This window comes from Tyto alba, unplaced genomic scaffold, assembly GCF_018691265.1.
Source record: "Tyto alba isolate M040663 unplaced genomic scaffold, T.alba_DEE_v4.0 Super-Scaffold_2, whole genome shotgun sequence".
Taxonomy (NCBI): Eukaryota; Metazoa; Chordata; class Aves; order Strigiformes; family Tytonidae; genus Tyto; species Tyto alba.
This window is the reverse complement of record NW_024881282.1, coordinates 35,818,516-35,830,529: the sequence shown is the minus strand read 5'-3', so window position 1 is coordinate 35,830,529 and position 12,014 is coordinate 35,818,516. Positions and strand designations below refer to the sequence as shown.

General features: G+C 37.7%; 1 protein-coding gene across 9 annotated transcripts in view; it reads left to right on the top strand.

The window, feature by feature from the left end:
- Positions 1-12,014, top strand: part of LOC104367672 (activating transcription factor 7 interacting protein) — a 115,019-nt gene that overhangs the window by 38,364 nt on the left and 64,641 nt on the right. The window lies entirely within an intron of this gene.

Here is a 12,014-nt window from a genome sequence, read left to right as displayed (position 1 = left end):
TTGATGTTCTAGTGGTAAACAACACTTTCTATCAAATATTTTGGTATTACATTTTGTATTATAGTAGCAATAAATTCTAGTCTTTCTATTCCTTATCTTTAGAACTTGAGGCAGGATTATACTGGATTAGTTGTGCATAGGCTATAGTAGCAGAACTGGGAGACAGAAATATTTTACTATATATGAGGATAAATTGCTTTTAAGATTTTTTTCGTTGTTGCGTTAGACATAGTATTCTTTGTGACCCTTGCAGTGCTCCCTGCTGTACATTTATTCAACTGTATTGTGCATTCTTAGAGAAGTTCTGCAAACCCTACTGGCAGCAGCTTAATTTCTTCTCTCCTTCACTTAAAAGATTTCCTAGTGCAATCATAGTTTGAAATCTTATTTCTGCAACTTGTGAACTATTTTGAACATTCTTCTGAAATGAAATTTTGCAGGTGAAAGACAAAGATGAATAAATGGGATGTGAAGGTTGAAAACTATGTATGAAAGCACAGTCTAAATTTGTGGAAATTTTGACAGGACTCAATCAACAAGTTTCATAGGTGTGAGGATCTGAATCAAAAATACATTACATTGCACTGCACTTCAAGTTTATCCTGATGTTTTCACCTGAATTCTTTGAATTAAAAAAACAAACCAAAACAACAAACATACCACCCAGAAATGTGCTATGGTTTGGACAGGCACTTTAATGTTTCTGTCAGTTGCTCAGTGTCCCAAGTCTAGATTTCTGAGAATAACCTTCCCCTTTTAGGATGAGATCTGGAAGCCTTGCAGTGTACCTTGGCCTTAAAATAAAAATTCACAGTAGTGTTTATTTGACAACCTGTTTGCCAACATTGTTACATAGGGTATTTCTAAATAAAAGCAAATTCCCTCTCTTTTCATTACTTCTGTTTCATCCTTAAATATTAAAACCACTGTCTTTATCTATATGCATCTAAAGTATGTCATGCAACTTGAAGAATCTTGTAAGATCCTGTTAAAATTTGTATTCCTTGCAGTGTCTTCAAGTATATTTCTCTATGTTTTTATTAGTAGTGTTTACTGAATGGATTTATCTAACCATGTCAGAACAGTAAACAGTCAAAAATTAAGATGATGATGCAAAATGAAGCTCTAATTTTATTGGTTGACCAAGGAAATGGAAGTCAGATACTTGGAATTCATATCTCAGGTCTGACAGAAGTCTGTGTCTTCTATCATAAATTAGAAATTACATTTCAGAAGCAGAGTCCTCGGTTGTATTAATTTTTTGCATATCTGATCAGAGATGCCAAATAAGCTGAATTTATTTTCCTGGGAGGAAGGTGGCTAAAGATAAGTTCAATTCTGCTTACTTCAGTCTGCTCTTCTACTGTTTGCATATATTTTTCAGCTTCCATATACAATAATTATATTTAAAACTCTGCACAATAAAAATAGATCCTTACATTCACAACCTAACTACCATCTTTTAGACTTTTCTTATTGTAAGCCAGCTGATCACATTTTCTCCAATTATATATATCCATATAAATAGAAAATATATAAAGTATATAAAAATATATATGTGTGTGTATGTATGTAACACACTCAAAGAGAAGTACTTTTTTTAATGGCTTAGCTTATTGGTGGAAGACTGTTTAGCTTGAAAGGTACCTCCTCAACACTGCAATTATTGCTGTCTTGAAGATGTAGCATTCTTTCAGAAGACTGGTGGACTGTCCACCTTTAAAAGTCCTATTTTTGAGGGATTTTTAATATCTAGCAGCTAATGCTGATATTTTGGTAGTAAAATCAGTCTTATGGCTAAGTTCATAGAATAGCCTGGGTTGGAAGGGATGTCAAAAGATCATCTGGTCCAACCTTCCTTGGGAAATGGAGCCTAGGTGAGATTATCTAGCACCCTGTCCAATTCCATCTTGAAAACCTCCAGTAATGGAGATTTTACCACATCTCTGAGGAGGTTGTTCCAGTGAATCATTGTTTTCACTGCAAAAAAAAAAAAAAGTTCTTTTTTATATTGAGACAAACGTTCTTCCTTTTCATGATTTTTTACCCACCAACTGATTTCAGCCAAACTTTAAAACTATACAAACCTTCAAGTTGGTTCCCACAAGCATTATGAGAATTGCTAGTTGGCCAGAAGAGATCTCAAGTTAGTGTCCCTACCAAGGTAGAGGAAGAGCTTTTATACAGTAGCTTCTGTTTAGTAGCAGTCAGCTCATCAGTTGGTACACATACAACTTTGGACAAGCCAGAGGAGATGCTTTCTTTCCTCTCCTGGGAGAATTCCAAACTGTGTATTGACAAGAATAAGTTACACAGAACTGGAGCAATCTCCTATTTTCATAGTTTTGTTTGTTATTTTTTAATGTGAAAATATGTAGAAAAGGCTTCCTGATCTTGTGTGTATGTATGTTTTTTTCTGCCTGCTGTTTTTTCTTATTCATAACCACTTTTTAAAGGTAGCCTGCAGTGGTATCAACAGAAATAAAGCTTTTTCACTCTGCCTTTTTGTTTTGGACAATACCAGAAAATAGAAATGTAAATGCTTACGTTGAATCTTTTGGACTCACTGTGCTCATCTTCGTACTGTTTCTCTTTAGAACTGGTTAGTACTGACCTGTCCAGAGAGGATGCTGTCCAACAGTGAAAATTAAACCAGTACATTAGTGGCATTTGCATAGGTTACTTCAATTGTATTTAGCTGCGCAAAACATAAATTTTGTTTGAAGGACAGAAGACTCAGTTCAGTTTTCTGGGCATATCATGGAAGAAATAGAGATCAGTTCTTCAAGTTATTTCTACTAGAGGTTTCACTCACTGAGAAATGTGTTTGGAAAGGTACATCCTAATAATGATCACACTGTTGATCTTTCTGTATTTACACATTTAGAGTACTGGGGGTATTTTTGTTTTCAGTCCTGGGTTATCAGCTGATCTTTCCGACAGTTACTAATAAAAGCAAACCTAAGTAGTTTGCTAATGTTACGACACTATTATAAATGCGACAGAATTTCTGCGTGGCTTGTTCAAGATCAGTATTCGATTCTGTACTGAAGACAGGTGTGACTGCAGGTAACCAGCAAAAAGGAGAGAGTCATCTATTCCAAACTAGTTTGCCAGTAGGTGTATTTGGAATGCTGTGCTCCAAACTTCTCTACTTTTATGTGTTATTTTTTTGAAGTGTTCCCAAAATGGTCAGGTCGGTCATCAGATACTAGTTCTCCTGAGACAGGAAAGCTGCATGAAATTTGAATTACTGTATTTAAAGGTTACTTTTGGCAACTTCGTACAACTACATTATAGTTTGCTTAGGTTAGCTTCTTTGTTATTCTGTGTATTTTCAAATGATACTGGAAGTTATAAACTCTAAAACTGATTTTAATACCAACATACTAAATGTTGATAAGCTGCACAGGAAGGTACGTTTATCATATGTATTTACTGTGAAGTCATACTTTACTATGTAATTAAACCCCACAAATTATTACTTGTAAGCTCTCTTTAATACTTAGTGAAGAGATTTAGATGAGCAAAAACTCCACTTGTTCGCTTTTTTGGTATATGCCAAGCAGAACTAGTTGGGAGTGGGGGGTGTTCTGTTTATTTTTTTCCTAATATGGTTTCTCAAGTTTGGGGGTTTTGTTTTGGTGGCGTTTTTTTGGTTTGGTTTTGGGTTTTGTTTTGGTTTTTTTTTTTTTTTTTGTTACTATTTTCAGTAAAGAATGGGGCCAAGGAAATCAGTTTTCTGGCTTTGTAATGAAAAATGATTGTGTGTGGGAGGGAGGAAATGCTTTAATGCTGTCAACCTCTGCTAAAGATTAGAAATTTTCTTTTGAGTTTTGGGATAACCTGTGACCCCTTAAGGGGTTACTTCTCCCTGTTGGTCCTTGTCACAAATGACTGTTCTCTTTGATTATCGAATGCAGGCACATGAATTTTGCAAATCATGTTTATATAAGATGAAATTAGTTTTAGGCTAAGCCATTTCAAGCCTCAATAGTTATACTCCCTTAAGGACACTCTGGCAGACCAGACATGGATTTTTCTCAGCAGTCTGACCTTCTTAGTTGATGCAATACTCAACTTTGTGATGATGACACTTTGTGTTTGTTTGGGATAACTGAGTAATAAGTAGAGCCATCCAAACCAGCTGTGGGTTATAAATATACTCTTCCTTAATTCATTTTCCTGTTATGTTTAAAATAGGTACTAAGTCACTAAATTAATGGATTATTTGAAAATATGAATGAGTAGAGAATTTCCATAGAAAATTTCTGCAGCTCAAATGCATGTAACTCTGGCTTCATGTGACCAGGAAAACTAGAGAATGTTATGGAATAAAGTTTGTCATCCAATTTAAAGCACCAAAGTAATGTTTAGTAACAACATACTTGATTACCATCAGGTCAGTTCACAAAAAGCTTAGTATTTGTATGTATTTATGTGAGCCACCGCAACATTTTTTTTTCTTTTTTGAAATAGAGAATAAAATATTTGCACATACTGCAGAATGTTCACTGAAATGTTTTTAAAGGGATGGGATAGTATGGATTTCCATTTTCTGTACTAGTACTCACAGTATTGAATTCATAAGACTGAGTATAATCAACATTTGTTATCTATAATTGAGTACAGAAGTCTGGAAATATTTAAATAAAATTTCACATTAGAGCTTGATATTGTCCTTAGAACAGAGGCAAATTTTGTCTCCCTTTCTTCTTAATACTCTGTTCAAAAGTAGCATGGGAACAGCCTCCTTGTCCTCTCCCTAAAGAGCCTGAATAACCAAAGCTGACTTTGTGACACCTGTAGTGCTCTGTCAACCACTGGAAGGTCTGCCTGTCTATTACAGCAAGTCTTTGACTCATACATTCACACCTGGAAAACCCAAGGCTGTTCTGGTACAGCAGCCCTGATGGTCCTGTGACTGTTTTGTCAGCCAGCTCAAGGAGCTGACTTTAACAAAGCACTGATCCTACTAAATATATGTTGGGAAGTTAAGCTCCCTGATCTACCTCAGTGCTGTAGTTGTACAGGTAATGGAAGTTGGTATTAAAAGTCTGGTATGCAACACACCAGTCTTGAAGCTGTTATCTGTTCCCACTTCTGCCCCATCTTATGCTGGTTTAAGTGTTAAAAGTAGCTGCATGGTTAATAGCACCAAACAACTGAGCTGGGCTGAGGCTTTTTTACTTGCCTTTTTTTTTTATTATTTGCTGGGTTAAACTAAAAGGTTAGTTTTAATGTGGGTGAGGACCTGATCTTAATTTACATGCAACCTCACCAGTGCTTGCATCATATTCTTCCTTTATTTCATCCTTCATACACAAATATAGCTGCTTATTGTGTCATGCAATATCAACACACTTTATGTGGAGTGGATGCGATTTTGTTATTAATGTTAATTCAAAAACATTGATAAGAAGAATAAATTTTTAATTCTTTTAATGAACCAAGTAAAAAAGGATTTTCCCATCAATTGAGTGATTACCTTCAGGACATTATTCTAGCCCTCCTTTGCTTTTGTTCAAATATCTTTATTTCTCAGAGTATATAACTGAGTTGACACGAGCATTTTAGCATTAGGTGTAAGTCAGCATCTCAGAAATCAATAGGGCATATCATGCTTTGCTGCTTGCTTAAAGTGCTGCTGATGCAGATAAATACAACTGTGCCACTTAGAACTAGTGTGACATTATTTCAAAATTTATACCTGTTAGCAGTCGCAATCACGTAGAAAACTCAACTACACAAAGTAGATAAGCAGGCACTTCTTTATTCCAGCGCTGGGGAACACAGTGGATAGCACCACCAAAGACGTGTTCACCAACAGATACAAAGCACAGCACGTTTATGCACTTTTTTAGCAGAGTCATTGTTACATAAGATTCAAAAATCCATAGGATGCTTGCTTCTTAATTTGACCTTTGTAATGATTTGCTTTATGAATTACCTCACCTTATCCATACTTATATCCTAAGTAATCATTGGTTAACCTCGCTGATTGTAATCCTTGATATTAAAATCAAAGAGGGGAGGGTATGGATTAGCATATTCATGTTATTTCCTGGAAATCATTATCATATGCAAATGTCTCTAACACAGGCGTGGTTATGTTGGACGGGGGTCTTCTGGTGGTTGTCAGTAGTCTTCCTTACTGTGTCCGCTGATTGAACTCCATCCTTGCACGTGCTTATTTCATCCTTTGGCTGATATCCCAAACCAAGGCCAGTTTCTTCTGGTGCCCATTGTTTTAATTCAGAGTCCGTAACTATTTCCATAGTAATTGAGGCAAACAAAACATTGGTTGCTCATTTCTAAGATCTTAACATGTCCTGTGTTCTCATAGCTACTATAACTCTGTATCAGTCATATAACCAAAAATCTAAATGATATTCTAAAATTCAAGCTATTTCATTAGGGTATTTGTAAATTGTAACATACCTACTTGCACTGAATTTTAAAAGTGTGTCAACAAGATACTAATGAGAAAAGAGAGTCTCTTAAACGGCACAATTAAATCTAAGATGTTGCATTTGATCTCAAAACAACTCAGGCAAATGGAGTATAGTGAGATCATAAGTCTACTGACTATGCAGCAAGTATAGTGAGAAAAGGGGGGGGGGTATATTGAAGGTTCTAGAAAGGAAGAATATGGGAAGAATCAACACCATTTCAGGTTACTTTTTGTCATCAAACCCCCTTTCAAAACTAGTTCTATGTTCTTAACGTTTATTTCTTCAATTGGAACTACATAAACCATCTTGTGTTTGTCTATTTTTTGCTTCCTGTTTCTTGGTCAGTTTAGCAAAAAATTTAAGTCTGTCAATCTGTGTCTGCAGAGCTTGTTCTAAGCAAGCTTAAATTGAAGAATCATCTATGCTGTGGTTGCCTACGTGTTTGATTATGAAACATGTAGTTTGGATAATACCACAGGTAATTTTTCTTGCAAGTCTTTACAAGTTTGAGACATATGACAAATCTTTGCCTAATAGCAAATACAGAAAAATAATTGTCTGCCTGTTGACCCAAGAGAATTTAATCTACTGCTGTATGTATGCTTTTACTAGGGTAAATATATCTTATTTTGTTGTATGGTTGGTATAATAAGAAATTGACTGCTGTAGAAATTTATTAGAGAGAGACTGCTTATTGTAAAAACGCGAATTACCAGCATTTTCTAGGATTCTTAGCATATTAATGCAGTGTGTTACCAGCACTGAAAACATACTTTTTGATTTTTCTTTTTTACGTAGTAACGAATACAGTGGTAGGTTGGTTTAGTTTATTTAGGAAAACATTTAGCTTTTGATTAATGAATAACTGTCTTGTGGGCAGGGGGGCACACTTGCTGGTAGAATTTATTAGCAGTAGCTAACCAACATCTATAGAGTAAGCTACCTTTCCTTAAAGAAGGATGCTTGTCACAAGTCGTTCTAACAGTAGGTATGAGTAATAAAGTTTCAGTAAATTGTAGCTCTTACAAGAAATTTCTTGTGGTTTTTTTTGTTCTTTTCTTTCTTCCAATGTTATTTTGAAGTTTTCTTTTTTTTTTTTTTTTTTTTTTTTGTCTTTATTTAACCTTCCTATTGGGATTTCTAGTTAATTTTTGTGATTGTTTATGGAGTCATTCAAAAGCTGTCAACCACTGTCAGTGGTCGCTCTGTGACCATCTGTGTTGGCCACTTTTCTTCCTTCTCTCCTTAGTTAATTGCGACAGCCTTGTAGAAAATATATTTTTACATACCAGGGGTGCTTATGTATATTTTAACATTCAGATGGTGTGTTTCAGGCTGCCAGAGACCTGGATTAGACAGCCATGTGTGTCCTGTGTGCATTGGGTGCTATTCTCATCCATCTCACTATGTTGGCTTTCACCTGCCTTTAAGCAATTCCATGAAACAGAAACTTGGGGGCACATGTTGTGGAATAGAAAAGTACGGAAACATCTTTACTTTTTTCTGCTGTAGTCAGAAGAGTTTGTGCCATCAGTTCAGTAGTACTAAAAACTAAATTTGTGTAGATGATTACCTGTTTTGTAGGTGGAAAATGGTAAAATGCTGTACATGTAGATCATTGCTGAAGTTATTCATAATACAACGTGTATTTACATAATCCTTTTAAAATTGTGTGCTTTACTTGCCACATTTTGTATTTCATTTTTATTCTTAGGATGTCTTACTAATTACAGAGTTCCTTTCTTTGGTTCAGCCTGCTCACCTTTCCAAATCCCACACTGCCTTTAGTTTGAGTGCACAAATCATACGGGTGTGTCTCTGGTGAGGTGTGACTTACCGAGGGGTAACTCAGGAACCAAAAAGAAGTGTGTAGCTTCAGGTATAAGAGTCAACGTTCAGTGAGGATTCAAGGACATCTGTTGTGGCTGTTGTGGATGACTCAATTTTCATGTCACCAGACTGACATGAGATATTAATTAAACAGTCAGAATAAGAAAGATCGTTTCTGTTCCTGCTTGCTTAGAAATGAAAGCGAGAAAGATGATGTGCAGATGAAAATAGTCTATGTTTTGATTTGAAAAGAGAATGACTTCACAAACTATTTTTTTTCTTCCTATTAAAAAAAACCCACACCAAATCTCACAAAAACCTGAAAGAGCTGTGTGTGCCATACCCCACATAACGCCTCTGGTTTTGGCCCGGAACTTGAAGATTGGGGGTCCCTTCATTCTTCGTGTTTGCAGAGTGGCTGTTCCTCTGCGCCTCCTTGGCGGCGGCCATGTCACGGGTGCATGTTTCGGGAGGAGGGCGGCCCTCGCGGCGTGTTCTCTTACATGCACCACATCACCATCCGGGAGGCACTGTATGTGCCCTGTCTCCGGGGGGGGGGGGCGGGGGGGGCATTCTATTTTTAACCCGTTGCCGGGCAGATTTGCACAGGTCTCCTGGGATGACTCCACCTCGATGTTGCGGATTGGTTTATGCAAAGTAACTGTCCTGCAGCCAATCCCGATTGGATATGCAAATTTCCCGTTGTCCCCCTGCTGTCAGGCCCGCCAGGGAGCTGGTGAGGGGGTAAGATGGCTGCAGGGGCTCCCTTCTGGCCTCCCTCCGACACTGACAGGAAGAAAATTCATGATTTGATGTGGAAAACAGGCAAATAGTCTTCCTTCCCCCAAAATGTAAAGACCAGGAAAAGTCCCTCCTAGGTGTCAGTTAGCTGAAATTGTGATACGGTGGGTTCCTTCACATACTGAAGATCTGACTCTTCCAATCTGAGGTGAGGCACTTGGTGGGAGTTCAGCAGTGACTTCTGTGTGTGGAAGGACTGGTCTGAGCAAGGAACAAGCAAGCAAGGCAGCAGGTGCACTGCCCCTCCTGAGAAAGGATATCTCCTAGGGGATTCACCTAGGGGGAATACCGATAATGCTTTATAAAACAGCAGGTTCCCTTAGCCAACTGATTGACTGCTCTTTTGGTTCCATTTTGAACTGTTGCTTTTTTGTTACTGAGAAAATGTAGTCTGCAAAACCTTCTGAAAGGCGCTTGTATGCATGACAACCACTTACTAACATTTTAATGCAGCATCACCTTTTCTGTTGCAAGTTTTCTTTTCACTTCTGTTTCTTCTGGCATTTGAGAAGACCTCAGGGGACCACTGTTGGCATCAGACAGCTCACCTCTAAAGTCTGATGTCACCAAGTTGCAAGTGTTTGAAAGCTGAGGTTACACCACTACACTTAGTTGAATATGTAATGGGTGAACTAGTTTAGAAAATACTTTACAGAATGTTAAGGGTAAATAGATAAAATGCAGAATAACACTATTCTAATGAAAAAAAATAGACTAGCAAAGAAATCTGCAGTAAAAGCTGTTCTACATACATTGGTGATACCTTTTTACAGCTGTAGCCTGTTGAATTTTCACTTGAAATTCACTTACAAAAGGAAAAAATACTGTATTTTGCATAGAAAAGCCTGAACAGGAACAGAACATCTTGCCTTTTTTTTTTTTAAGGATTTTTTTCCACCGAGTTTGTCATATTTCTTTAGTCTGCATGTACATGAACAATTAATTCATGTTGTTCAGGTTTTAAGTTTGGAATATTGGAAGTCGGATACACTTTTAATTATAGATATGTTCTGGCAGTTAGTGTCCATTTCTATGGAATTATTAGTTCCTCATATTTAACAATAATGGTAACTGTTAATCCTGTGCCAAAGATGGAACTGCAGTATAACATTTAAATGGTGTATAATAAAATTAGTCTACAAATGTATCTTAAAATGCGCAAATTTAACTTTATATAAAACTTCAGTAAATCCATTTTCTACAGAAAGAAATATACTTAGTGCTTTAGCTTGTGCTAGAAAATCAGCCTGTAAGAAAGCTGAATTTTGTAGTTACAGATATTTCAAATGCCAGTATTTGGTGTTGGAGAATCTCACAGCTGAACTGAAAACTTACGTTTTGTTGATAGAAGTTGAAATGTCTAACACTTTGGGGAAGTAAAAGAACACAGTACCTACCACTGTTGTTCTGGCTGAGTTCCACTCAAGCAGTTTTACTGGTTTAATGAGCTAAATGGCTGTTAAAATTTAGTTTACAGAAAAAGACAAACTTCTTTTTGGAGAATGAGCTTAAGCTTCATGTGTAAAGAGTAGATGTTTCTAAGTCGCTTGAGTTGCTTGTATAAGGCTAACTGGAATATGTATTTTAATTAAATGTACAGGAAAGATTCTTGCTTGTTTTCTGTTAATCCATCTTTAAAATTAGGCATTTTATGTGTAGTAGTTATTAAGGCATAAACTGATTAGCCATGTAATGAAAATTCTGCAAAACTACTATCACATCAAGTATCTTAGTTGTGTAAATGGACCCGACAGTCCTTTTTTCCTATGATGAATCCATTTTTCCCATGAGGCATGGAAGCCTCATGGGAAAAGAACTCTAAAATTACTAATTTAGTATGATAAACATGTTCATGAGCAAAAGTCAAAGGTGGTATTATCCTCTGGAGGTAGAGAAGATACAGGACAACTCCTTAATTCACTGTGCTGCTGAAGTGACAAGAGCATAGCTCAAGTTTGTACATGAAGTTGTTGATCACATGTAGTACGAAAGACCATACAACCCATTTGAAACTGTACTGTGAATGTACTCTGGTTTACCAATAACAATACATTTGGGTGTTTTTCTTAGGCACAGATACCCATGTGGACATAAATGTTTTACTGAACTGGTTCTTCAAAAGATAGTTCACAAAGGCGGGGGAGAGTGGCCTCTACTTTCAAGGCAGAAATCATACTGCACTTGGGAAAAAACAATGATTTGTATGCCTGTTGGGACACTAGAAGAGCATGGGCACTGCACAGTATTTGAAGAAAGGAAGGGTTACCAGCTGCTGCCATACTCGAACCAGGATTGGATCTCAGCAGTTTTTTTGATTCAACATTCAGCATCACAGAAGTTCAGTAGTCTTAAAAGAGCCTGAAAATGCTCCTGCGCATTAAACACTGAATGTTTATTGTGGCTGTGCACCCACTGTGCAGCGCAGTTGTGGGTGAGCGCTCTTTTGCACCTCTAGGTCTCACTGAAATCCTTAACGTTTTCTTCTGGCATCTACCACATCTTTGGAAAATCTTGCTGGTTTAACGCAAAACCCGTTCCCCTGCGGCGTGGGCCCCCCGCGTTCGTGTCCGCGTTCCTGCCCTGGCCGACTTCTTGCCGCCGGCCTCCTGGGGCTTTGTTGCCGGGTAGAATTTAAGGAGCTGCTGTCTGATTGGCTGCTCCTTCCAGCCAATCGGGTACGGGGCTCGCGTGCGTTCCCCGCAGTGCCGAGGGCTGCGGGCTGGCGCGTCCCGCGGGGCGAGGGCGCGGAGCCGCGGCGGGCTCCCCCTCGGGCGCGCTTGCGAAATTACAGCGCTCTGCTGCAGGGGAAAATGCCGCTTGTTTCTCAAACCGCGGACCTCCATACTGGATATTAAACACGGGGCGGGGGGAAGAGAAATAAGCTAAAGACTTTCTTTTTTTTTTTTTTCCCATTACAGTGGACCTTGT